This window comes from Pseudopipra pipra, chromosome 3, assembly GCF_036250125.1.
Source record: "Pseudopipra pipra isolate bDixPip1 chromosome 3, bDixPip1.hap1, whole genome shotgun sequence".
Classification (NCBI taxonomy): Eukaryota; Metazoa; Chordata; class Aves; order Passeriformes; family Pipridae; genus Pseudopipra; species Pseudopipra pipra.
In genome coordinates this window covers 88,069,755-88,097,491 of record NC_087551.1, presented here as the reverse complement: position 1 = coordinate 88,097,491, position 27,737 = coordinate 88,069,755, and the positions used below count along the sequence as shown (strand labels likewise).

The following is a 27,737-nucleotide window of genomic DNA, read 5'->3' as shown; positions in this document are numbered from 1 at the left end:
AACCTTCTCTTCAGCCACAAATATATATATTGTAAATCATTAATTCCCAAATGGTAATCTTTCACTGTTGTATGCTTAAAAATTTGTCTGAACCTCAGACATGTAATCTACAGAGTTATAGCTCTTGGGAAGAATATACTGACTTTTCATTTTGATAATATATTGAATATTATAATTAAAGTAATGGCATAACGATATCATCTGTAGTGAAATGGAAGGACTGAACTGAAAAAAAAAGGAATTAGAAGTCAGTAATTACTATAGGGATTCGTGTCAGGTGTTCCTTTTGTTTTGCTTTCAGCTGTGAAAGAAAAAAAATATATAAATACTTTTGTTGTTGAAATGCTTAAGAAGAACCAATAACAGGACTGGATATAACATAAAACAAGCATTGCAAATATTTACTACCTTATAAATTACAATGAGATATATGATAAATAAAAGCACTTTAAAGTGTTGCTTTCATCAATTCAACATGCTGAGATTCTTTTTTTTGGAATTGTCGTAATTCTTAATACGTAGTAATCTTAGAATTTAAAGGAAGCACTAGATGCCTAGATTCAGGGCTGTTTGTTGTTTGTTTTTTACCTTACCTTGTTCAAGTAGAATTTGAAAGCTACCCTTCCAGATTATTTCTAACTTAGCTTTTTCATATTCCTAATATGAAAATAGGAAGAATTTTAGTGTTCTCATTTATTTTCTTTGAAGAATACTTATGAATTCTGGCACAAAATTGCCAAAAATTCTCCAGATAGAATGATTAGAAAGGATCTTGAATAATGATAATCTATTAACAGCGTCTATTATCCATAACGTTCTCAGTCTAGACTTCATATGTGTGACTGTGTTCCTAAATGTTTTCAGTTGGAGTTTTAACTTCTTTGGTTTTTGAGTGGCAGGTATAAGGGTTATTCTACAACAAAGTAAAAGGTCCATGTGTGCCATAAAGAAATTCTATATCCTTATAATCTCCATGAAGTATTAGAAGACAACCAACAACACCCCATAAGGCAATTAGGGTATCAAGGTAAGTAAGCAGCCAGCTGAGCATTACAGTTTTGGGTTTGGGTTTTTTCCCCCAACAATTATAGTAAGATATAACGTATTTTTACTAATCTTACCTCTAAAGAAGTGAACCAATTCTTCCGTTTTTTATACACTGAATATTTAGACTTCAAAAAGTTTTTTTTTTGAAAGCTCAAAAAGCTCAATACAGAAGACTGCATTAAAGAAAGACTATAGTTGAAAAAACACATAGAAATCAATTTCTGTATAGTCCCATTATTTCATTTGTCTGAAATGTCTAATAAGACTAGTAATGACCTCTATTAAAAGTATGCTATTATTCCTAATATTCATACCAAATAAGCACTTATTTCATAGCTATAAAGTAGAAAACCCAAACAAGAAACCAACAAAAAACCTAACCAACCCCCTAAAGCCCCAAACACATGTGAAAGACCAGGAATCAGAATGGGAAAAATTTCAGAAGTGGAAAAAGATGTACAGCAATTGAAAGGACTTTATCATACAGACTTTACAATTATGTACATACACATTGTATGCTTCCCCAGAATTTGTATCTCCTGGGCATGTTCAGGTTTGTCCACTTCCCTGCTTTCCTGCGGATTGGCTGGAGAAGCCGCAGAGAGTAGACAGCCTCCATTCGCCCCTTCTCTCCCCGGTTCCTCCCACGTTCCCCCCTCTTTCGCCTGTGCCCCTATTCTGATTTGCTCCCCCGTTTGTCTGTCTCATGCCCCACCCCATGTTCTGGCCCTTTCCCCGCCTGAACGGACGAATAAATGATTCTACCTGCATCCTACCTTGTGTCCCGGACCCGCGCTGTGTCACGGCCCCATTCCCCTTTCAGACTGTGGCACAGACATAAGTATTTCTATAAGACTTAATTTTGTTCCAGAGCTTGTTTAGTCTTTAATAGTTGAGTTTCAGATGATTAAAAATGTTCATGCAGTCATTTCATTAACGTATGATTTTTCTGCAAAATGTATTTGAGAGTGAGTCATTTATAGTTTGTTGTAAGTGGCTATGTCAGTATTTTCTACAGGTTGTTCTACAGATAACATTGATCTAAACTAGCAAAAAAAAAAAAAAATTCACAATGATGTGGTTGCTCTGAATAGGAGAAATGGGCAGAAACAAAAGACATAATAGTACAGAAGAGAGAGAAATCCATCCGGAGAGCTGAGAGGTTTCCCCGTTAAGCTTAATAAGTTGCTTTTAAATTTAATCCTAATTTTAATTAAGCTTCAAATTGAGAAATATTTTCAATAATTGCCCATATATTCAAAGAGAAGAGTCTACACGTTTCTTCAGTAAACCAAAGGAACCAAAACCAACTCTTTATTTTAGGGACAGTACAGAGTTGAAAGGCTAATAAGTGAAAACAAACATATTAAGAACACTGAAACAAATTAATATAAAGCCAATCCTAAAGTGTTCAAACTTAAAAAAGAAAATGATAATTAAAATCTTTGAGGCTGTAGAGTAGTGGACCTTGATTTTACAAGGTTGTTTGGAGTTTCCTAAAGATAAATGTCATAGTATTATCAAGGATCTGTATTGCAGAGGGGTGAATTTTTCTTATTTCTTTTTTATCAGTTTCTATGTTCCATGCTTTTAAAAGTGGAAGGTATTAGACAAAGTGAAATTCTTCAGAGGCAAGGGGAGATTGTTCTGCTGAAAAAAAAATGTTCTAGGGAAAAAAAGTACCAGAACTAACAAGATTTTGCCAAGTGAGAGGACCACAGCAATAGCAAGAGCAAGTGGCTTGCAAACACAGGGTTTGCTGAGAGGAGCAGAGAAAAGGCACTTAAGTCATAAAGGTGATAGAAAACTGGAATTTCAGTCTTGATAGCAGATGATTTTTGTAATTTCATGATGTCAGGAAGGTATTATTGAATGGAGAAGCTGAAAACTTTGTATCTTGTCTTGCAACCAAGAAAATTATGATCTGAGCCATTTTATGTCTGTAAGTTTGATCTCAGTAAGACAAGCTCCTGGACTATAGAGAAAACTTTGAAGAAGAAGATGATAGACAGAGGAATACAGAAACTGGGAGAATGTGCAACACAAGTTTGGAAAGGTAAATTATGACAGATTAATACCACAACATTCTTCAATAAAATCATTGTTACATGGGGGGGGGGGGGGGGGTAAGGGGGGAGAAAAAAGGAAGGTGATAAACCAAATCAACCTGAATTTCACTATGAAATTGAACTGGTCGTGTGCCCTTACAGCTGGGAGGGCCAGTTGTATCCTGGGGTGCATTGGGAAGAGTGTGGCCAGGAGGTTGAGGGTGGTGACCTTCCCTCTCCACTTGGCCCTAGTGAGGTCACATTTGGAGTGCTGTATCCAGTTCTGGTCTCCACAGTTCAAGAAAAACAAGTTGCTACTGGAGCGGGTCCAGTGGAAGACCACAAAGATGACTAGGGATCTGGAGAATCTCCATTATGAGGAGAGACTGCAGGAGCTTGGCCTGTTTAGTCTGGAGGAGAGAAGACTGAGAAGGGATGTCATCAGTGCATATAAATATCTCTAAGGTGGATGTCAAGATGATGGTGCCATACTCTTTTCAGTGGTGCCTAGTGACAGGATAAGGAACAATAGCCACAAACTAAAACAAAAATAGTTCCACTTCAACATGAGGAATAATTTCTTTATACTGAGGGTGACAGAGGACTGGAACAGGTTGCTGAGGGAGATTGTGGAGTCTCCTCTAGAGACGTTCAAAACTCACCTGGACATGCTCCTGTGTAACCTGTGCTAGCTGATCCTGCTTCTCTAGAGATGCCTTCCAACCCTAAATATTCTGTGATTCTGTGATTCAGTAAAATCTTTACTGTGGCACAACATTGGAAATATTATATGAGGAAAAAGGCCAGAGATTAATAGTGGAACTATAAGGTGAATAAACAGCTTGCAAATAGAAAAATACTAAAAAGTAGCAGGCTGGCTACCAACAGATCAAAACTGAGCCCAGAGACCACTGTTATTTAATAATTTCATTAGTGATCTTGGCAAGGATATTAGAAACATAATAATGAAATTTGCCAAAGACACTATGCTGGAAACATCATCAAGCAACGTTTAGGAATAACGTAACTTGATGATCTTGAGAATCATGGTAATAGAAATTAAATTAAATATGTGTATTACAGATGTAAAGTCACACAGTTTGCGATTGAATAAACAAATTTTTTTGTCAGCAGAATTCTCAGCTGAAAATTGAGAAGGAAGATGACAAGAGTTTGAATGTAGGATGTCTATGAACTGCCAGCATTTTCTATCTGTGAAAAAGAAGTGAAAGCGTAAGGCACATTAGAGGATACATTTTTCACTATAATTAAGGAAGTATTCTATTAAATATATTTATCAGAGCACAGTATTGGTCAATCAGGTTTGAGAAAAAAGAAGTCAAAGAGAATCAAGCAGAAGAAAGATATAATTTAACCATGTAGAGAACTTAAGTAGAAGACTAGAAATACACAGGCTTTTGACAACTCTCTGCAATGAATTCCAATCAAACCAGGTGCATTAAATAAGCTTCAATTGAAAGAGCTTTTATAGAATACATTCTGTCAACACCTCAAAATTTTTCACTGAGGAAAACACCTTTTTCATTTACTTAATTTTGCTTTATATTTACCATGAAAAGAAAGCTGGAGAGGTATGTCAACAAGATATGTAATGCATTTATGAGCAGTGCCATAAAGAAGGTCTGTAGGGGAAATCGTTGTCTCAAGTAAGTTTATAGTGCTAAAATTATTCCTTTGCTAAAATTATTCAAAATGCTAAGCAATGCATTATTAACTGTATTCTGCTGGGTGCTACATAAAAACGTTCTTCTAGTAGAAATAATGTTACCCACAACACACCAGTCCATAAATTTTGACCAGCTTTGTGAATGGTTATATGATTTGGGAAACATGAATCCATGTTGCAGTGAGTGAGCAATTTTTTTCTTTTTATGGGTTTGCTAAAAAGTTACTGCATGAAAAATAAAGGTGGAAATAAATTGAGTTGTGATGGCTTGATCTGATGGCATCATCAAGACACCCAGAAAAGCTGTGGGAGGAGAACAAGGCCAGATTTCAGGATTTTCCGAAATCTTCGAAACGTTAGAAAAAGTGAGGAAATCTCAATGTAGGTTTTATTGGAATACCAAATACATTCAAGTTATTTGTGTGATAGTTTCCTGGTTGAAAGTATGGAGCATGTCTAGCTCTTTTAAGTGCTGTTTTTTCTCCTTAGATCCTTAAAACAGAGGAAAAACTGTTGAGAGAATGGGGTATCTTTCTGGGAAATTTATTTCCTCTTTGTTCTGATCCTGTCAAAATAGCTTTTTCTATCACCTTCCAGAATCAGGACCCTTGATTTATTCTTCTAGTTTAAACAGAACAGATACATCTAAGAGGCCCTAGGCTGAAAGATAGTATTGGACAAAGCATTCAACCTAAAGCTAAATGTATTCATTATATTATATTATAATATTAAAGGAAATAGTCTGGGATTGGGAAAAAAATAATGTATGATAGACTTGCCTTATAGATGTTCCCAAGTAGCAAACCAAACCAAACCAAAAAAAAAAAAAAAAAAAAAAGAGCCAGGAAGAGGAAGACTGTGCACATGATTCTATTGATTTATTGATTTAACCCTTTGCTTCATGTGTTCTCTATCTCTTGAGTTAAATAACAGACATAGATTTGTTTTGAAACTACTGATACAAATTTTTTAATATATAATCCTAGCAGCAGAGAAGAACAGTACTTTGACCAATAAATATCAGGTAGCCTGGGGGTAGATCAGTGTAAGGTAAGATCTGGGGCTAGGAATTTCCTATTCTGGAGACTTCTAATAATGAGCTTGAGTTGTTGGAGAAGTGGAGGAAAAGAGGAGCAGGAATAAGCACATTATTTTTTCTTTTAACAATCAGTCTTACTCTCCAAGATGAAACCACCTCCAATCGTTATGATCCTGCACCTATATATAATAACATAAGTATTTTAAACATGTTCTCATTGAAAGCGCAGGGTTCATCTCTGAAATAGTCAGGATAGTCTCCTTATATAAAGCGATACTCCTACCTGAAAGCAGAGATATAGAATCATAGAATAGAATCATAGAATCGATTGGGTTGGAAAAGACCTCCGAGATCATCGAGTCCAACCCTTGGTCCAAATCCAGTCCATTTACTAGATCATGGCACTCAGTGCCACGTCCAATCTGCGTTTAAAAATCTCCAGGGATGGTGAATCCACCACCTCTCTGGGCAGCCCATTCCAATGCCTGATCACTCTCTCTGTAAAGAATTTTCTCCAGATATCCAACTTAAATTTCCCCTGGCGCAGCTTAAGCCCGTGCCCCCTTGTCCTATTGCTGAGTGCCTGAGAGAAGAGACCAACCCCCACCTGGCTAGAACTTCCCTTCAGGTAGTTATAGACGGTGATGAGGTCACCTCTGAGCCTCCTCTTCTCCAGGCTAAACAACCCCAGCTCCCTCAGCCTCTCCCCATTGGACTTATGCTCCAGTCCCTTCACCAGCCTTGTTGCTCTTCTCTGGACCCGCTCCAGCACCTCGATATCCTTCCTGAACTGAGGGGCCCAGAACTGAACACAATACTCAAGGTGTGGCCTCACCAATGCAGAGTACAGGGGAAGGATCACTTCCCTGCTCCTGCTGGCCACACTATTTTTGATACAGGACAAGATCCCATTGGCCTTCTTGGCCACCTGGGCACACTGTTGGCTCATGTTGAGCTTCCTGTCAATTAGTACCCCCAGGGTCCCTTTCTGCCTGGCTGCTCTCCAGCCACTCTGTGCCCAGCCTGTAGCGCTGCATGGGGTTGTTGTGGCCAATATAAATTGTATTAATCCAATCTTAAAACCAGTTATTTTTTACTCAACTAGAAAAAGACTATAGAGTGATGGACACCAACATAAATATTTATATTTAGTCATATCAGTCCCACTGCTGTGGACCTTTCTGTTCAGACTTTGAAAATTTCAATTCAAACCTTTATTCAATCATATTTCTCAGTTAATACTGTGAAGAGTTATGCTCTTAATTCTAAAAATCCCTGCCTCAACTCTTTATATAAAACAGTGTGACATTTTATTTAGTAATTCCAGTGTGACAATTAGAAAATAATAACTAGTAATATTTTTAATGTCTGTCAATATTGGAATGGAGTTAACAATGCAGTGGTTATAACCTTGGAATAAGCATATGCATACTGTTCCACTTAACATACTCATATGAATATAAATAGAAATAGTAACAAAGCTTACATATTTTTATGATTCACTCATGGCTAGGCTTCACGAATGAAGATTTGGGAAGGACTCTACCCACGTTTGTTACAAGCGCATTGGTGGCTAAAAAGGCAAATACGAGATAGGCACGTCCGGTTGCAAAAGGCACAGCAGAAAGACTCCTTAGGTGGTATATTCTGCAAGGCACGATTCTTTCTGCATTGTCTTTTCTCTTTAAGAGTGATCCTGCGTGCATTCTCAAAAGCATCAGCAGCGTTACAGATGGTGTGTCTCCAGACCTCCCGATTGGAGGCCAGAGTAGACCAGTGATGGTGATCAATATGGCCAAGGCTGAGATGTTGTTTCAGGGAGTCCTTGTATCTTCTCTTTGGGGCTCCTCTCTTGCGGCAGCCAGTGGCAAGTTCACCATAAAGCAAGGTCTTAGGGAGGCGGTGGTCCTTCATCCTTGAGACGTGCCCTGCCCAGCGCAGCTGTGTTCTCAGCAACATGGCCTCAATACTTGTGACTGCTGCTTGTTCTAGAACAGACACATTAGTCACATAATCTGACCAGTGGATGTTTAGGATTGTACGGAGGCAGCATTGATGTTGATGTTTAATGTATTTAAAACACTACAGAAACTTCAAAAATATTTTTATGCATTCTTCCTTTTTCAGTTCTTTCAATATGATACACACTCGCTTTTCTTGTAGTAGCACTTAGTTAAAACAACTCATAGTATTGGTTTTTATCCTTTTGCTTGTTCATCTGAAACACTGCTGGTGCCAGTATTGCTTCAAGCTCTTTAAAAGTAATGGTTATGGGCCAGAAGAGCAAAGACAAGGACGAAACACCATCGCTTCAGGGCTCTATTCACTTCTCTTTAATCAGGCAGAGCTGCCATTGAAATTAGTGACAGCTTTGCTTGAATAAGAAGGTCTGGATAGGGATTTCAGCACTTTGAGTGTATAAAAACAATCTGCCCTACATGGCAGGAAAGGAGTAGCAAAGGAAGAACAAATAGTTTCTCTCAGTTAAAAAATACCCTTTATATCCCTTTTCTGTGGAATCGAAATAAAACTATATAAATTTTTTTGTAGAACATGTTCTTTTCTCTCTTACTCCTCTGTAAACATATAAACATCTCATATAGTTGCCCATACACTGCAACTCAGCCAAAATCCCTCATCCCTACCCCTGTACATCTCTGTCCCTGTGTCACATTGGCTTCTGTACAGGTGCGGTTTTTTTCCCATCTAAGAAAAATTCCTATCATGACCAAAAGAGAACCTAAGTGCACTAACAACATGACCTAATGTAACCTAAGTACTCTTATAATGTACTGTATATTTAAAAATCTTTATTCTTAACAGAAAAGTAAAAAAAAAAAAAAAAAAAGAATTCTGAAATATATTTTGAAGTCTGAGGGTATTCCCCAGCAGACTGCTTTCAGAGCCACTGAGTCATGATATTTGAGTTACTTCTTTAGAACACTCTTAACTAGTACCATGGGAATAAAATACCAATGATTTATTGTCAGAAAATAAAGATAAATAGCAGTCTGGTACTCTGCTGTCTTTAATATATACACTGTTAGTATCTTTTTATTTATTCAGACATAACGGGTTTTGGCAAAAAATACAGCAACTGTAAAACACCGAGAAAGAGTCTCAAGTGTGAATTTCTATGCTGCTAAATATATTGTCCTCATTTACTGACACAGAGTCACTTGGCACTTGCTGGTGCAACAGAATTATAGATTATGCAATTCTTAATCAGCTGTGTAATGCTCAAACCTTCCTCACCCAATTGTACCAGTTCAATTTAGGTCATTAAAACTGCCACAAGGCAGCTTTCCTCCTCTGGCATTGACTGTCTGGAAAGGCATGATTTTCTAGCAGTACAAGTCAGCAGTCACCTGCTGAGAGAGCTGGTGTGGCTTTTAAAAGCTGGTTCAGCACAAGAAGAAAAAGAGAGCTGACACTAACTATAATTGTCAGAAATTCAAGTACTGTGCTTTGAAACATTTGAGAAAAAAATTGGAAAGGAGAAGAAAAAAATAGAAGACTGAGAAAAAAGGGAAAAAAGAAGTCTAACAGAGAAAACAAAAGGAAAAAATAAAAACAAATTAAAAAGAAAGTTCCTTAACTCCTGATATGAACGTATTGAAAAATAAAACATCAAAAAACATAAGTCTGTTCATACTTTAAAGAGAGTTACAAAGCTTAAAGCAATGGGCAATACTTCTCAAATAAAATGGATGGTTTAGGTTTAACAGTGTATGGAATTGATCTCTGTTCATTAAAATCATATGAATTTCTCTGCTGATCTCGGTCTGTATCAATCGCAGCCTCCAGCAAGCACAGAAGCACAGAACCAGAACAGTTTGACCAAAAAAAAAAAAAGTCAGAAAGACAGAAAAATAGATCAGTAAATGTATGTAAATATTGATTATTTATGTATACATATACATGAATTTTCCAAGAATGCATCTGCCCTATTCACTTGTGTTTTCACAGGTAATATACTCTCTTGTTTAACCAATCTGTGGTGGCAAAAAGTAATTTAATGCTGTACAAATAGATAGAAGCTATTTTACAAAAAAACCTACACACAATAGGCTAGTGTTGTGCTTGAATGTACATCTACAGAAACAAAGTGCGTGATAACATCCATGAGCACTGGGCATGAATTCAAGCTGACATTTATTTGCCTAGGCAAGCTAAAAATATTGGTAAATATGAACAACTTATATGGGAGGAAAAGGAAAGGGAAGAAGTGGTTACCATGGAGGTTGGCGGGGGAGAAGAAGGGAGATTTATGTGTGAAAATTCAGCCACTTCTGAAATTAAAATAAAAATCCTACATATTGATGTAGTGGATGAGTTCATAATTGAATATATAAATATTAGCTTATTCAATACTCTGACTTTAGCACAAGGGCTTTCAGAAGAAGCATGGTACAGATATAGAGTAAAATATCTGAGAAGAAACCATTGCGTTTACAAGTGTTTTATTGTAAGCTTACATTTGAAGTTGGGAGTTCCCTGGTGGTCTAGTGGTTAGGATGCGGCGCTCTCACCGCCGCAGCCTGGGTTCGATTCCCGGTCAGGCACCTTCTCCGGGCAGATGGAGCTCGTCAGCCCTGTAAGGCCATCCATCTAAGAGAAGGTCACTCTAAACAAACCTACGTCCTGAGGACCTTGCTGCCACCGTCCAAGCTCGCTCGGCCCCGGCAGATGAACCTTAGGATTAAAGGGTGGGCTCAGTTCAGCGCACACTGTGTCTCACCTAAAAAATCCACTGCGCAGGCTCGAAGGGTAAAGACCTTTCCCAAATCTTCATTCGTGAAGACTGGCCATGATGATATTTGAAGTTGGAAATATAGTGAAAGAGTTATAGCTCAAGGAGGAAAGGCACCAAAGACAAATTGGTGATGATATTATTTTTGCTGGCAAGAGAAAGATGACAATATGAAGAATTTTCCAGTTTTCCACACTTCAAAACGTGCCATATTCTCAGTATTCTTATATGATTTTCTTTTTCTCCCATTCTAGATAATTTGGATTTTTGGTTTGGATGAGAAAAGAGAAGCAGTTCTGGCACCGAGATGCAATTTATCTTTTTCAAATGGTGAAAGTTCCTGCCTCCCTTGACCTATTTTCAAACTGTGTTTCACACTGGGCACACATCTTGTTCTAGCAAAGAACTTCAGAGGATGGGGGCTTGTTACATCAAAATGTTTATTTTCCAGAGTCAAGTTTCATTATCCAAAGGGAGACTCTGACTAGAACAGTCATACTAGGAATGGTCTATTTGGTGCCACACTTTGGTTTTCCTATATTTGTCACCTTCAGCAGTGCAACACTCACTCTCTTTCCTTTTTTACAGTTACTGTCCCTTCAGATTACTTGGTTTCTCCCAGTTATATTTTTATGCTCTTCATTTAGGACCAGAAAACATTTTAATATTTTTTTGTGAGATAATCTATTGTATGTTGCTGATTTGCATGACATTAGCAGTCAGACTGGCCATTAGCAGTCAGACTGTCAAGAGTTCTCTCCCTCGTTGTCCATATGTTCTCTTTTTTTGGTAGGGGGAGGGTAGATCCCTTGTACTCTTGTACTCATTGTTTGCTCAGACCTAAGAGGAACAATGGCAGCTGAAGGTGTCTAGGTGAATAAAACAGCACTATAACAAGGAAGACTGATCTGGTCCTGTCCTCCCTCTTTACACAGTTTGTGGCCCACCACCATGATATCCACAATTCATGTGTAATACCTTGTATCAAACTTCTATCACCTTCCAAAAGTGTTACATCTAGAGGGTGTTTGCATCCAAACTTTATAAGAGAAAATTTCTCAAAATCTACAATAGCTTTTTCATTCAAGAATACTGAAAGCCAACATGCAAGCAAAACTGTAAAGTTACAATTCCCTAATCCTCCAGCAGACTTGGAAACATACAGCACCTCTTTGATGTTTGTAGACAATGTGCTAAGCTGAAGAGAATGGACTGGGGAACCCAAAGGAATTCAGAGTATTTATAAACTGTTCTCTTTGCTCTCCTATTGGTAATTCATCCTGCTTCATCTAGGGAATCAGTAAACATAGCTTTAGTGCAATGGGCTAAAGAGAATAGAAGCTTCCCAAAGATGAGATCTTTCATTTAGAATAAAGTGCAATTGTAACATCGGTGCACTGTGGAATCTCACAGAATCACCATGATAGCATTTTGATTGAAGTAGGAAAAAAATCTAATTACAATGTAGAAACTATTAAACCCAAACTTCAATAAGTAGCTGTGTTTAATGCAAGGAGATTCTCATATGATGCCATTTCTCAAAACATTCAACTATTTCAAGTTTATAAAATGACCAAGAATGTTTGTCTACAATTAGATATTAGCAATACATATATACAGAAAAATTTATCCAAAGAATGCAACAGTATCTTTTGTAACTAATAGACTGCATTAAAATCTATATGTTTCAACTTGTGCCTCAGAAAAGAACAATTAACATTTATTGTATCAAATTTGTTGTTTCACAAAATGGCCTGAAGTTTACTTACTAAAAATCACTTCAATAACAGGAGTTCAGCAGGTGAATTCTTCACCACTTACAGGTTGTAACATAATCAAGGAGAAATTTGGAGCAAAAGGAATTTGCTGGGATTCTAAAGAGCAGTAAATTTACATTATTCAGGAGGTAAAAACAGTCAACCATGAAAACAGTCTAAGAAAGTGCCAGATGGATGTAGCACCAACTTCTGAACTTGAGCTTGGATGTTCTGAAAACTGACCTATTTCCTATTCTGATTATAATGGATGGATATAGACCACAAAGTAAATGACATTTCTAGAAGCTTATTGAAATTTTCTCTTAGCCTTTGAAAGCAAGTTAGGAGACTTTGCATTGAAGAAGCAATTGTGATGATAACTTATAGAATATATTATCTATTTGGGGACTATAGACAGTTTTTTGGGGACTGTAAGGTGTGACGCCCTACACAATAGGAGCAAGAGTAAGAGTATTAAAATAAAAAGCAACCAGCAAGCCAAGAGAATCAATCATGTCTGCAGTACTGACAAAAAGAAAAAGTGACAGAGCTCCTTGGTAAATTTTCTGGTAAAGTATGTTTGGAAATCATTAGGTAGGAATTGTTTGCTCTTTGTTGATGCTTTATCCAAGACGTGAAAACCTCTGGTGCGATAATGATCTTTCACAAAAAAAGTGCAACAAAGAAGTGCTCAGCTCAAACAACTTCTTTTACTAAAAGAAAAATGGCAGTGATGCAAAATAAGTTAATCACTTTGGCCATGAGGAACAACTGTTTTGTTTTAATTACTCAAAAAAAGTTTAACTTAAACTTTCTAAAGTTCAAAGCAGACACACAAGTTTATATGTGCAATATATAACCATAAAACTTGCTGACAGTTGAATGTGCTCATTATGAATTGTAAGTCAGCAGCACTACTTTCAAAAACAGAAAACTGTGTTAATATGCAGACTTCAGCTGAAGAAATAAATGAAATAAATCAAATATTTAGCTTGATACATTTAGACATTTTTCTATCTATGCAATGTACTTTCAGATCACAGCTTCTTTGTATTTATTAGTTATTCCAATATATTCCCCAAATACTTTATGAAATTGTATATTATATAAAATACAAATAAAGAATCAGAAACCAGGTCATGGTTTATGGCTACTCTACACATCTGAAATCTTTTATCAAGAAAGTTGCCCCAACTGAGTAATTCAAAAAGAGGTTAATGGAGAAACCAGCATCAATAAGCCAGGAAAATCCCTTTTACACTTTTCTAGAATGATCAACACCTCTGAACAATGTAATTCATTGTGGATAAAGACTGTCAGCCTACTGATATTAAAGACTAGGCTAGCAGAGGAAAATATCCACAAAACAACCAATGAATTAGAAACTGATTAAATTAATATCTAGGCACATAGAGATAATCCAGTGAAATAGATTTAATGCTTTGTATTTAAATTATCCTACTGAAAATAATCTAATTTAAAAGAATATTAGAGATATGGCAGCTGGGAAGGTAACAAAGTTAGAATCCTATCTGTGTAATTTACTTGCATTTACAAAGCTCTCAGTCTGCACTTTACTTATAATTGGTCGCTCACATTTGCTATCTAGGACATGTTCGTTCCATGTGGTTCCTGTAAAATTATCTACTGATAAGTCAAGCATTCAGAAGCTTAATGCTGTGACAGCCAGGCTTGTGATTTCAGTTTTGCATAAGGCATTGCGGACTTCTCTGTTCAGACATTTCTTACTTTTGAGGAGATCAAAATTCAAAGCGAAGGGAAGTAATTTAAAATTCTAGATAAAAACACATGAGTAAATTTAACCTTGTGCAAAATACCCTGAAGCATCAAGGAACAGCAGATTGTCCCATCATGATACACAGTTTGAAGCAGGGTTCTTTTCAAGTTATTTCATTGGGATGAAAAAAATAAGCAGTGCTGAGCATTCAAGGTGGTCTCAGCATGGAAGTTCAAGATTGCTGCATGAAGTGTTTATAATGTAATTTCACTATTTCCATGTAAAATAACTAATGTTAATGAACTAATGAATGTGCTGCAGCCTCCTTTCTGCACCTTGCTCCTCTCCATGTAACTAAAGTATGATGAGTTAAACTGCTTTAGCAGCATTAGGTTTCATGGCAGATCAAGATCTTTCACAGAAATCAGATTCTTAAATCAGTCACTGTTCCCCCCCAAAAATATTTCCGGCATATCACCCTCTGCAGAAGCTGATCTATTTTGACTGCCTTTTCTTATTAGTAATCTGCATTTGTGTTTTCTCAACACCTGGAACAATGTAAATTACCACATAAAAAGGGATAACAGAGACCAGAAATAGGGTGGATTACAAACAAAAGATCTCTCCAATTTACATTGCTTTGATAAATGATTTGTACTTAAAGCTATTAGTTTAATCTTTAATAATCTTCTGTTTTCTTTTACTAGAGAAAAATTTAATTTTTCTGTGTCTGTGTCTTATCTACTTGTCAAATGCAGACTTAGTGTTCTCTAACAGTTAGGAGGACATAAGAGAGTGTTGAAAAATTACATATGATTCTTAATTTCATAATGCTAATTTCCTACAAGAACATTATTCTTACCAGACATTAGTACAAATATAAAGACGCTTTTAAGCTACATTAAAATTTTAAGTGTTTATCTATTTCACTGGTAAGATAGAAAGCTGTTTATGAACAGACCGGATTTCACTAATTAAAGCACTTGTGGATAATACAGAAAAAAACCACTTTCTTTTAGGTAAAAAGAAGTCATCTTCCTAAAAAGTTGGCTCTATTTACTGGAAAAAAAATTTCAACATATTATTGAAAAGAAAGAAAGCCAAAAATTCTGTCTGCAGACATTGTAAGGAACTAAGCATAAATCATAACAAATGAATGTTTCATGCAGATGTTCCTGTTGGTGCACTGAAACAAATCAAAAGGAGCTCTAAATAATAGTTTTCACATGGAAACATAATTTTTCTTGAAAGAAAAAATTAAAATACACATTAAACAAAAGAAATTACTTGTGACACTTTCGAAATGCTCCCCAGGTGAGCGTTCTTCAGGACAAAGTCTATAGCCATCATATGTTCTAGGGAGGGCCCTTGATTCGGAGAAAATTATTTTGAAAATGGAGAATGCCAGGGATGAGACACCTCTAATGAGACTTCAAGGTCTAGAATTTAAATACCTTTCAAGTTTCATTTTACTTTAACTGTGACTGGCTGTCTTGGAGTAAAAAATGCAGATCTAGAATCAAAGACCCCCTTTCGAGCACTACAACAGACAGAAATTGAAGAGAACCTATGGATTGCACAGCCAGTCTGTGACTCACAAGCACTCTGAGAACATCCTGTGGCAAGCACTTCTGGAATTATTTCAGGAGGAAACACTAACCTCTTCTCTGCACATGGACATGTTTGAGTTATCCTACATATATTTGGTGATACATCATGAACTGTATTTTGTGACAACAGTAAGTTTGAAAACACCTCTGAAAGAGGAATGTCTTTCACAGACCCTAACTATGTGCTTTAACTGCCTTGCTTTTGTTTCCCAACTGCATGACTTTGAACCTGCAACAACATTTCTGTTATACTCTACAGAAGCTTCACCAGTAGGGTTGAAAAGGGTAGACCCATGAGTAGATAGACTTCCACAATGAAATCAGGTATCTCTATATGGTTGCTATGCTGTCAGAACTGTTTGGTGGGTAAACAAACACACACGAAAATAATGAATTATACTTGATTCTGCAAATAATTTTGCCTGACTCCTGACTCTGCTCTTTCATCTAAATTAGATCCTCCTGGTTTTTGGTTTTCAAATTGAAATGCATTGAAATGCATAAATCTGTGTTTAAATAACAGTTAACATTTAAAGAGATTTACCAACATTAAATTACAAATGTGCACACCACTGCAATGCAGCAAGTTCTGAATTAAAATATATTTATGTAATAATTTGAAACTGCAACATCCTTTAAGAAGAAATACTGTTTCCTGGTGGCTTAGTTTTATTTAAAAAATAAATAAAAATTAAAGGTATGTTACAGAGTATAAGTCTCAAGTTTTAGACTTATAAAATAATTTTACTTTCATCCTTTTTTTGGATTTTTAAAAAACCCCTCAGACCAGTTATAGTAAGAGAGCTTTGCAAGCAGGTCTTTTTCAGTCCCTATTAAAAATATATGTGAGATCAGGAACCCTCAGATATTATCAGTTTTATAGCCTGGAATCAAATGAGCCTCCACTAATCTTTTATGAAGGATTCTCTTCCGTGATGCCAAGTCCCTCATGATTTCAGGAGCTCCTGAAACATATGCTACTAGTCCAAAAGGCATCACAGGCACAAAGCTAAAAACAGGACCTTAAGACCCCCCTTGGGAGCCTCAGCCTTATTGGCTGTATTACATGGATCAAGAGGCTGCTCTAGTAGCATGAATTTCCCTGGTGGTTTTGTGCTGCCTTAATCCAAAACTTTTTAACTGATTCTTTTCCACTTAACAATTACAAAAGTTTGGCAACCAAAACCCCCACAATCTTTGGAAATTTAGTGACATAAATACCACTCTTCTGTTCCTTGTGTGTTGGTCTAGACCCAAACTAAGTCAAACAGCAGTTAAATAGACAAATCAGTTTCTATTAAAAACAGCAACGTAGCCACTAAAAGCATTAAACATGTACTCATTAAGTTTTCATTTTATATAATCCTCAACCTTATTATCAAGAGTATTAAAAGACTTTTAATTACAAATATGCATGTTTAAGAAACAATCCAAGACTGTAAGCTTGGAAACAATGCATAAATTTGTTCATTTAGTTAGTTTATTTTGCAGAATCTTCTTTTTTTTTCAAGGATTATAAGAGGGCTTATTCTTATAATGATACCTTCAAGTAAGTTGCCAGCATGTAATTCAATAGCCACTCATTATTTGCCTAAATTTAATTGATTGAAGAAATGAAGAACCAGTAGTCCAACAATATTTTTATCTGTATGATCCTTCCTCTTGTCAATTCTTCCATTTCATGCATTTTATTGTGTATTTTGTTTTGTATTTTGTTGTGTATTGACTTGTGAAAGTCATACTAATCTTTTCAAGATGCAAACTGATTGATGAATGGCAAATAAGTTCTTTGAATTTTGCCTGTAAGTTGAGATGTGCCAATAATTGGAGATTAATGTCTGTGTCAGATGTATCATATAGTTCATTAATGCCTTCACCATGTTCTTCTGAAAGAATCTGGGACTTCATTTTTACTTCATGTCTAGTTCCCTTGATCATAGCAGTATATTACAAACATATTTACTGTATGTAGCAACAGTTCACGCTTGTGACTGGACAATGGGCATAAAGGCCTGTGCAGCCAGAAGCTGAATGAAACCTCTGCATAGTAATGGAGTAACAACCCTCAAGGTGTTGTTGCAAACTGAACAGTCTGAAGAAAGCTGAAAAAGTAAGCCTCCTGATTATGAGTTCATCAAGCCATTCTCTTGCCATGCCTGTGTGTCTCATATTCTTGGCTTCTATGCAGTTAAGATGAAATCTCTTCTATCCTTTGCCTCAGTCCTTTGGCACAAATAATTACTTCTGTAGATTAAAAACTTATGAATTGCGTTTTTTTAAGGGTAAAAATCACAACCAAAACAAGAAAATAAACCTTTGCAAACTCAGTGCTCCCTAGAGTAATAATTGCAATGACCCATGTACATCAAAAGAACAACTCAACTTTGGGAGTAAAGGCTTCCATTTTCCTCTCAGTAATTTCTGCTTATGTTAACAGTAACCTACATAAGGCCTCAAGATGGAAAATGCATTGTAAAAAACTGAAAGTATACTTATAAAAAGCTGCAACATTTGAATAACACTCGCCACCATGTGAACTTTTTCACCAACACATTCTACAAGCAACAATTGTTTGATTAAAGAAAATACAAAACTTTCAAACAAGGATCATAAAAGCTTGGAACTGCAAAAAATGTGTGCTAAAACACTGGTGTGGATCTGAGCCTTAATATTTACACAGCACTCTATATGTTTAAAAAGTACCTCAGAATTTTTACCTAATTAATCCACAAAACACATGTGTAATTCCCACTTAATACACAGGTAAACTGTAGCACAAAAAAAATTCCTTTCAATATACACAAGTAGGTAGCAGATGCAGAATTGTGACTCAAGATCTCTTTATGCTTCACCAAGTCCATATTCTCCCATGCCAACCAAATTTCTGGTAATCGAAAGATAAACTTATAAAAGTTGCAAACAACATGACGACATATTCCCTGCTTCAACCAACATCTAAACACAGTAGACTTCCCTGTATTTCATAATGTGTCTAATGACATGAGTTAGAAGACATATGGAGTACTTCATTCATAACTGGGTTACCTTGGGTTTGGTTTTTGTTTTGCATTGCTTTTCTGGCACTCGGCTTAAAAGTCTCCCTCCGTGGCCTTTTTTTTTGTGTGTGTGTCTGAACATAATTACAGCCAGGTTTTGTTATCTGGAACTTTATATTTCATATTCTGTATTGCTGTTCAATTTTAGTTCCTAACAGCAAGAGGTGAGGTTTCTCAGTGATTAAATAAAGAGGCTGATAGATATGATTACTTCTGAAGAGAAGAAGGAAAAGAGAGAAGTCTTTGTGGTAGTGTAATTCTGTTTGTTTCTAAGCAAGGGGAATTATGATCAATAAAGCTCATCAAATGAACTATAGTTATGAATAAAATAGTTTTGATCATGTTTATGAAGAGTTTTCTCTAAAATTTAGAGCACCAACAGAGAGAATCTCATAAAGCAGGAAATCAAGCTAATTGCAGCAAAGAGAATTAGTCTTCCTTGAACAACAAATGCTAGAAACTGGAAGTGATATTTCCAGACATCAGATTTGCCTGCACTTCAGTTCGAAGCAGAAAGCTAGACTATGTAACACAGATATGAGGGTTACTACAGCTGTAACTAAACTGAGGGCAGTACAGGTTGCCTACTGAATAGTAAGTAAATCATTCCCAGTCCTGTAATTCTGTATGTATGTTTTTAGAGGTCACCAAGATACGTGGCTTCAGTTCAGCACTGTTAAGTTGGTGTTATACTGATTTTATTGCTATGACTGTAGTATGGGTGTGCATATTCTGTTTGATTTTTCATGACCATATCAGCAATACTCATCTAAAGAAGGATAAGGGGTGATCTGTGAGTGAGGCAACTGAGCTGACAAATTTTAGCAAAGATAAAGCAGTATCATCAAATTGCATTTCAGAAAGAGATCTTGTTTTATTTGAAGTGGTAGAATTAATAATTATGGAGCAAAGCACAGATTTTCCAATAGAGTTTTATCTATCTATTTGTATTAAAAGACTCCTTTGCTTGTATCACACACTAGTGTCTTACAGTGTATTTCTCATGTAGGACTGTCCAACAACAGCAGAGATTCTGAAGGATGAAGTGACAGCAAGGAAAAAGTGTCAGAACAGGGGAAAAAATGTTTTCAGTTTTGCAATCCACTATTTCAGTCTAAACAAACTGTATGATCTTTGAGCAGTAACTATGAGCTTATTTAGAAGGTTATAAATGTAATGCAATAGTTATCTTAAATGGAATTAATGGTAATTTGAAAACTTAATCTATGCTTAAGAAGAGTACATTTATCCTAAGTCTTCTCTCTGACAGTGACCAGTAACAGATGCCACGGGGAAGAAAAATTATACAGTACAAGTGTAAATACATAGTTCCCTAGAAAATTCCCTCAATTTTTAGCCTACAATATGGAAATCATAAAAGTCTGTGGTTAGAAACATCATTAACTAATTAAATTTTGAACTGCAAAGCTCTCTGAGCTCCTAGTCTATGTATGTAACAACATTACTTTGTAGGACTGGTCATCTAGTCATCTAGTGCTTGCCTAACTTCCATTATAGGTCAGATATAACATTGTGAAACACACAAAGCGCCCCAATCTCAATGGCAGACAATTTGATAAATACTCTTAGATCATATCAAACACACTCCAGTAGGACTGAGCACCTCACAGAGGAATTTGTTGCTTGGCTTCGTTTTTGAAAGCACGTTGTCTCTGATATCACTAAAACTTTTTTTTTGCGGTATTTATGTAGTGTATTTTGAAGCTGTAAGAGATTGAAATGCTGCAGAATGGTACTTTTCCTCATCACATATACACATACATGGGTTTGGGTTTTTTTCTTTAACTTGGCAACCCAGTAAATCAAACAACTCAAAGAGCATATCTATTGCATGTCAATAATAGGAATGGGGTTTTTTTCTATGCTAATTATACTTCATACCAACACTGATGTTAGAATATTGACCTGTATGTGCCTGTGAGTACTTTAAGTTCGTAGTTTATAATTCTACCAAATGCGCTAATAGGAACTTTGTAATGCTAAAAGTGCAAGACGTTAAATACCTGTGTAAAATAACGTGTTTGTCTACCCACCTGCACTCCACAAGTGAAGAGAAAAACTCTATCTTATGCCATAAGACTCTGTAAAATATTTATTAAATTAGGGACTATCTTTTTGTCAATGTTTGAGACTATTTACTTAAAAAAAGAAAGTCTTTAGTGTTAATTTTTGGTATTTTATTCAAAAATAACAAAAAATATTATGTGCTCAGCTGCATATTGTAAATCAACATCTATCTTATAACATAGTCACACAGGAATGATTAGCTCAAAGAAGCAAAAATGGTTGGATAAGGTGACCTTTCAGTCAATTGTATGACTGTCCTTCTGCCACAAAAGCTAGTATTTCTTGCATTGGAAATTAGTGGGGGAAACAGATGATCAACTCACCTCTATTCACGTGTACTGCAGTTCAAAAAGAACTCGGTGTTCCCTGGGGCAAATTAGTTGTTGTTGGTAATATGAGCTGCTGCTGTTGGTACAAAGAGCAAAGTAATACAGTAATATTTTACTAGAGTCAGATAGTGTTGTGTAGTAAGAGGCTAGGGCAATTTAATGCAATGCCATTTATTTATAATGGAAGACTGAATCTCCATCCACTGAGCTATAAACTTGCATTTTGTTGAATATAGTCTATTTCCCTAGATCACTGAAGATATTAAAATCTGAAGGCTAAGTTATTGATATGGAAACCTGTGGCTGAGCTCTTTAGATCTATCCAGTTTTCTAGCACATATATTTTGGAGATCTTAGATGTTTGTTTCTTTTTCAGGCTTTATGGTATACTTAAGCCAGTCACATAGTCACTATTTATCTTATTGATGATGTTATAGAAAATATGGCTTTAATAGCCAAATGGGACAGAAGTTCATACATGGTATAAACTGATTTATCTTCAAAATCAGCATATTGTCACTGACCCTTCATATTTTAAGAAAATGGTCAGATATAATTTTACAAGTAAAATCATCCCTCTCAGACTCATACTTGTATTCTACAGTGGACATATAATTGACATCACTGAATTGAAAAGTTTCATATAAATTTAATTCTAGAAACAATGAAGAAAGACAGTCAAAATTTTTCTTGTACTTTATAATAATTTAAGCTATGCAACACATGTACTGTAGTGTTATCTCTCTCTTCAACACACACTGTTACAGAGCATTATCCAAGCACCATAGAGGAAAAAAGATGAACTCAGATTTCTGCTTTTGATAGGTCTAATATACTCATGGATACTGAATGATAAACTATAGTTACAATAAATCATATCCTGATATGGCTGACTTACAGAATTCTTTTATGTCTAACCAGAATCTTAGCCATACCTACTGCTTTTATAATTTTCACTGCCAATGTTACTTCTCTATCAGGTCAATTTTTTAGTTTTTTTTTTTAATTCGAGGCAGGGTACACTTATTTAAAAACTGCCTATACAAAACAGAATCTGCATCATGGTGTCTAATAGGTAATGCTTTTTACTGAAGTGGGTTTAATTCACAAAGATACTAAATTTACCAAGGATACCAAGCTTCAAAGAATGGAAGTAGTAACATATGAATGTATGATGGAAGAACAAAATAGTCCAAGATGCTTTTCCTAAGGATAGTAGAAAGGTTGTTCCCACAGTCCTAGATATGTCACAGACAATGCCATTTTGATTGTTCTCCCACTATTTCTGCTAACAGCTAGATATGATTCATTCAAAATCTGCCCACAATCTTAAATTTTAAAAATCTGGCTCAAATTCCATCTTGGCAAGATCAGAGAATATACTGAAAACTAAGCCAAAACTATCATTATGAGTTTCTCAGATGATGCATGTGGCAGAGAGTCCTCAGATGCTAATGGAGTCTACATTAGTTTTCTGCGTGGAGAAAGTGTACATAAGAAGAGTAGAAAAATACATACGGTGTATATCCAGACTCTTTTTTTCTCTAGTTACTAATTTTTGTTTTATTTAAGACATTAAACTTGTTGGGTTAAATTAATTTTTGGTCTAGGACCATCAAAATCAATATGACGAAAAAAATTAATCTGATGAAAGTTTGGAAGCCTCTTTGTGTTATGCCCTAAGGCTGAATCACAGTCACTTATTACAAGAGAAAACAGAGCTCCTGCATTTATCATCAGGAGTCCTTAGTTTTCAGCCAGCATTAAACAGAACTGTCTGTTCCCCCAAATATTGGTTAATGGGCTTTTGTTTTCACCAGGTCTTTCACATCTGCATATCACATGTTGATAGTTACAGCTCAGACACATTGCCTAGAAGAAAGCAACATATATTCCTAAGTAATATGAGCCTTCAGAACTTATGGAAAAGAGCATTACAAAATACAAAATACGCCAGCGGAACTACATCTGTTTATATCAGATAAGACTTAGTCTAATGTGCAGTGATATTTCCAAGGGTGACTGCCAGCTGTGAATTAAGAATGCATATTCCCTTCCTGCAGCACTTTGTTTGTGCAAGCAGAATTTGGGGTAACTATATTTTAAATACCTTTCTAATTGTTCAGGGCAATTACAGTAATAGTGGTATTGACAAAAAGAAAAGCAAATAGAAATGTTATTATATCCAACAGGGAAGTAAAAGGGCTAGGGAGACTTTTCCTCTACTAGTTAGTAACAATCAATTCAATATTAGTGGTCCCTGAAAAGTATTGTGACTGTACTCACCAAGTTGTTCAGCTTTCCTCTTCTTTTCTTATATATAACTTCATATGCTTTATTTTACATAATAAAAATCCAAAGTCACAGTGATACCAACCTATTGGGTGCACAGACTTCAATCCAATAACATCCAAGCTGTGAACTGGACTGTGTAGTCACCATGCCCTACACTAACAAAGCTTAAAGACTTTCTATTGTTAGCCTTGCAGTTTCCTTGGTGTCTGAAGTTAAACACAATTCTCCAAAAGTGATAATGGTGAAACTCCTGTGTTTTGTATTTGATTAGGTGAAGAAAAAAGACCTGATGTCTCCCTAACAATGGAATTGACACACCTTGACAGAAGGAAGAAGCATCACAAAGGGTCTCTTAAAATGAAGTGGTTGCAACTACTTTGATTAAGTTAGGCCATAAGGTGGTCATATATGTAGAGAGCATAGGGCAGGATGCTCTCTCATCCCTGTGAGTTAACTCCTTCAGACGAATGAGGAAGGTTCCAGTTATAAGAAGAATCAATAGACTTGTGATTTGGGATGTTCTTTTTTTTTTCAGTGGTCTCGGACAAAAATCCAGGATTCTTGGCTCTTAGCCCCCTAGACATACTAAAAGATATGACTTAATATAAATATTATAACACACGGGGCAGATTTACTTTTTATTCAGACATCTAAAAATCAAAGGAGCTCTATCTCTGCAATGAATGTTGTAGGGTAAGACATAAATGATGCAAGTAAGAATTATTCAGCATTATACATTCATTCAGAAAAATAAAAATCCCAGTCATATTCAGACATGTTTATTTGAGACATTTCTACAGATGAAGGCCTTTGGGTAGCATATTCACACAGGATCGAGAAGTTAAAGCCATTTTTTCATGCTTAACTGAAAATGAATCAGTGCATTAATTGGCAGAATGTAATAACTTTGTAATCTTAAAATTTACAACACATAACAATGCCAACTATTTAATAATAAACATCTCAATTGGCATTATAATTTTAAAGATCAGAGAGAGATGTATCATCAAATTTCCTTCACTATACAAAGAAAGGTATTAATAAAAAGGGAACAAAAAAAACCCATCTTAAAATCAATGCCTGTCTAATTTTGTGAAACCATTAAGATCTCTCGGTACTTTGCTACCTTATGCACTAAGTCACTCTAAAAGATTGCAATGCTTTTTAAGACGTTTCAAGGACACAGTGAAGAAGAATTAAATTATTGAGTAATGTTACTGCTTGTTCTTGTATTTACATTTATCCTCAATGAAGTTAATTTATTGAGGGGGAGGAGGCAAAAAGAACCATACATCACACTAATGTAAAGTCCATGAAAAATTTGTCCATCATGCTGTCACTGGACACTGTCGAGCAAGGTTTGCAACCTTTTTATCTGTATCTAAGAAAAGCTGCAGAATTTAGTTACTTCAGTTGTCACCAGTTACAATATTTTCCCCTGAATATATTTATAAAGAAAAGGAGGAAAAAGAAATCATTTGTTAAAAAGAAATAGCCTCTAAAGCAAAACCTCCAGAATCTGATGTATTGATTCTCTTATGTTTCCCCAGATGGCAAAGTGGTGAAACAGAACAAAGAACACCCAGAGGCAGAGAGACAGTTGCTGTGGCTTCTCTGTATAGGACTTTAGGTAAAGATGAAGCTTATGGTCTCATTGTCCCTAATATTGCTTTGGTTCCTTCCACATTACATGCATACAAATTCCCATGTGAAATCTGTGAAAATGAAATTTAAAATAGACTGTAGTCATGACATGAGAGCTATCAGTGAAACCCCAGGTCTTAATGCAATGTGTAAAGTAAGTAGGTACTCAGAATGAGATTGAAATCTCACTGCTATAGAACAGAACAGCACTGTAGAACAGACTACTGGACAATAAGATTATGACAAATCCACGATGTTTTATTTTTGCAACAAGGAGTTAATTTAAATTCAATTTCAAGTTAATTTAATTCAATTTCAACTAAATTTCCTGTGCGAAAACTGAATCTTATTTTCACTGATATTCTACCTATCATAGAAAAGCCCTAGAGTAGAAGCTTTGTTCCAGAGAATTTGCATTGTATTCTAAATCACGTGAATAATCACCATTATTTGTCTTCTTGAAATTAAAGAAGTATTTTAAAATCCAATATTCTAAATTGAAAATAATCAAATTAAAATGAAACTAAGGAGAAAAACAAGCAAAATAAAACCTTTGCAAAGATAGTAAAGTGTACAGTTCACTCTGCCTCTAGCCACATTATTTCCTACTGGTTTTTTCTAGCAGTATTTCCATCTCTATCATTTCATCTCAATTTGCTCTGTTTGTTTCAAAGACAGGGATGCTGTTTTATTCCTGCTGCAACACAAAACTCGGAGCCATATGGATTGTCCCGCAGAGACCCCTATGGGCTCCTACAAAGGCTTTGCAGCCTACACATGGTCCTTTTAAAAGTATTCTGCTCCTTTCTAGACCCATAAACCTCATAGATAATATGAAGAGAAGACAGAAAACTCCCAGTGCTGCTAGAGATCATGAATATAAACATGAATATAAACAGACTGACTTCATGAACAACCTGTTTATTAAGAGATACAGAGTCAGTAGGATCAGTGCATCTGCTAATGAGTCTGAAAGCTTTCTTTTTTGCCCTCTAATAGGGCAAAGAGGGTAGCAGCAATAGTGAAAACATTTAGACATGATGCACTAGATAATCTTGTCTGGCCTGAATTATTACATGGCACTAAGCAAAAACTATTAAAATGTGGGAAAAGGACCAATAACATACAATATATCTTGTGAAAACACTCTGGGGAATTTATAATTTTAAAAAGTTTTTTCATTAAGATAGGATCAACTTCTATTGAAGTATTGATGTTTAGTGTATTTTTCTATCTAAATTTTATTATGGAACATTACCTTTCAAAATGCAGCATGTAAATGCAGGTGAATATTGAAACTGGCAATACAGGGAACTGCTCAGAAAGTTGGTAATTAGCTTTACAACTTGACAGAACCTGGTACCTCTGAAGTTTAGTTGGTTCTTCCTTACCTGTGCTGGCTTACTGGTGAGATAGCATTGCTATCATCTTTTCCAGGAATTGCATACTTCTCTTACTAACTCTTTTCAGCTTTCTTCTTAAGTCAGCATTTGGCTTCTGATGTATGCAAGACCTTTTATCCCTCTTTAATAAACTTTGGTAACAGACTGTATACATTCTGAGTGCAATTATGCTTTTCAAAACCAAAACCAATTGAATAGTGCAAAGGCTTTCACAAGTATTTCAGTAAATTATACAAAATAATACAATATTGATCTTTTATCAGTTCAAATAATAATTATCTACCTTTAGATTACAAGTAACCTAGCTATAAAAGTCAAAGTAACAATTTTATTGTCCCGAACTGATATATAGAAGTCGTGTGTAAAAGTTGTTGGAGCAATTCTGTGGGAAGCAACAATAATCATCCATTGCTCTCCTGGACAGACACAGCACACACATGCAAATGTATATCACAGCCTCATGGTCTTTCTCATCCTGCAGCTGTAGAAAAACCATGGGAATATTGCAGGAGCACAGACTTCTCAAAGAACAGTCACTCTCTGATTCTTCCTTGACCAAATTTCTTAGTCTAAGAGAGTTTTACATCAGCAGTGGCATCAAGAAATTCTGTTGCTGTAAAAGTAAATTCACCAGACCTTGAAATCCTTTTATGGATTTAGACCTACTATAAATTCAGAACATTCTACCCAAGTTCTGCATTTACTTTTAATGTAACTGTAGCACTGAAATTTTAGCTTGATACTTTTGCTGTCAAACCCTTTCCAACAGAGTCCTTATTTTTTTCTGCATCACTTTATGCAGAGCACCATTGTTTTACAGTCTATGTGCAGAATTATATTAATGGGCTGTACTCACTATTATCAAGAGAATGTCCCCTTATTGAAGTGAATGGTTAAAGAGTTTTGTCATCAAAATATTGGATAGATCATACAATAGGGTATTGTAATACTGCAAATACTACATATAGGTAAAATTTGCATGTCTACACGTAATTTTCTTGTTGTCTGGGATTTTAAACTTACACTCCTCTGTGGTCTTCTTCAGATGTGTGTTGAGAAGTGGATAGGTAGATCTTATTATTCCATACCAGCAAACAGTTCTAAACCTAAACCAAGGCAGATCTTTTAGTCTTTCTTTCTGTAACACCAAATTATTCTCCATCTCTGCAAGTTGAAATCTCAAATTTCAAGTAGCATCTGCACCAATTTATTAGCTGAAAAATTGTCTCTGAATCTCACTTTG

The 27,737-nt window shown here is 35.7% G+C and overlaps 1 long non-coding RNA gene across 2 annotated transcripts in view; it reads right to left on the bottom strand.

The window, feature by feature from the left end:
• LOC135411970 (uncharacterized) overlaps positions 1–27,737 on the bottom strand; it is a 74,894-nt gene that overhangs the window by 12,674 nt on the left and 34,483 nt on the right. For both annotated transcript variants that reach the window (XR_010429410.1, XR_010429411.1), the window contains exon 3: positions 260–301. This is a non-coding gene — a long non-coding RNA (uncharacterized LOC135411970). The remainder of the gene's footprint in view (positions 1–259; positions 302–27,737) is intronic.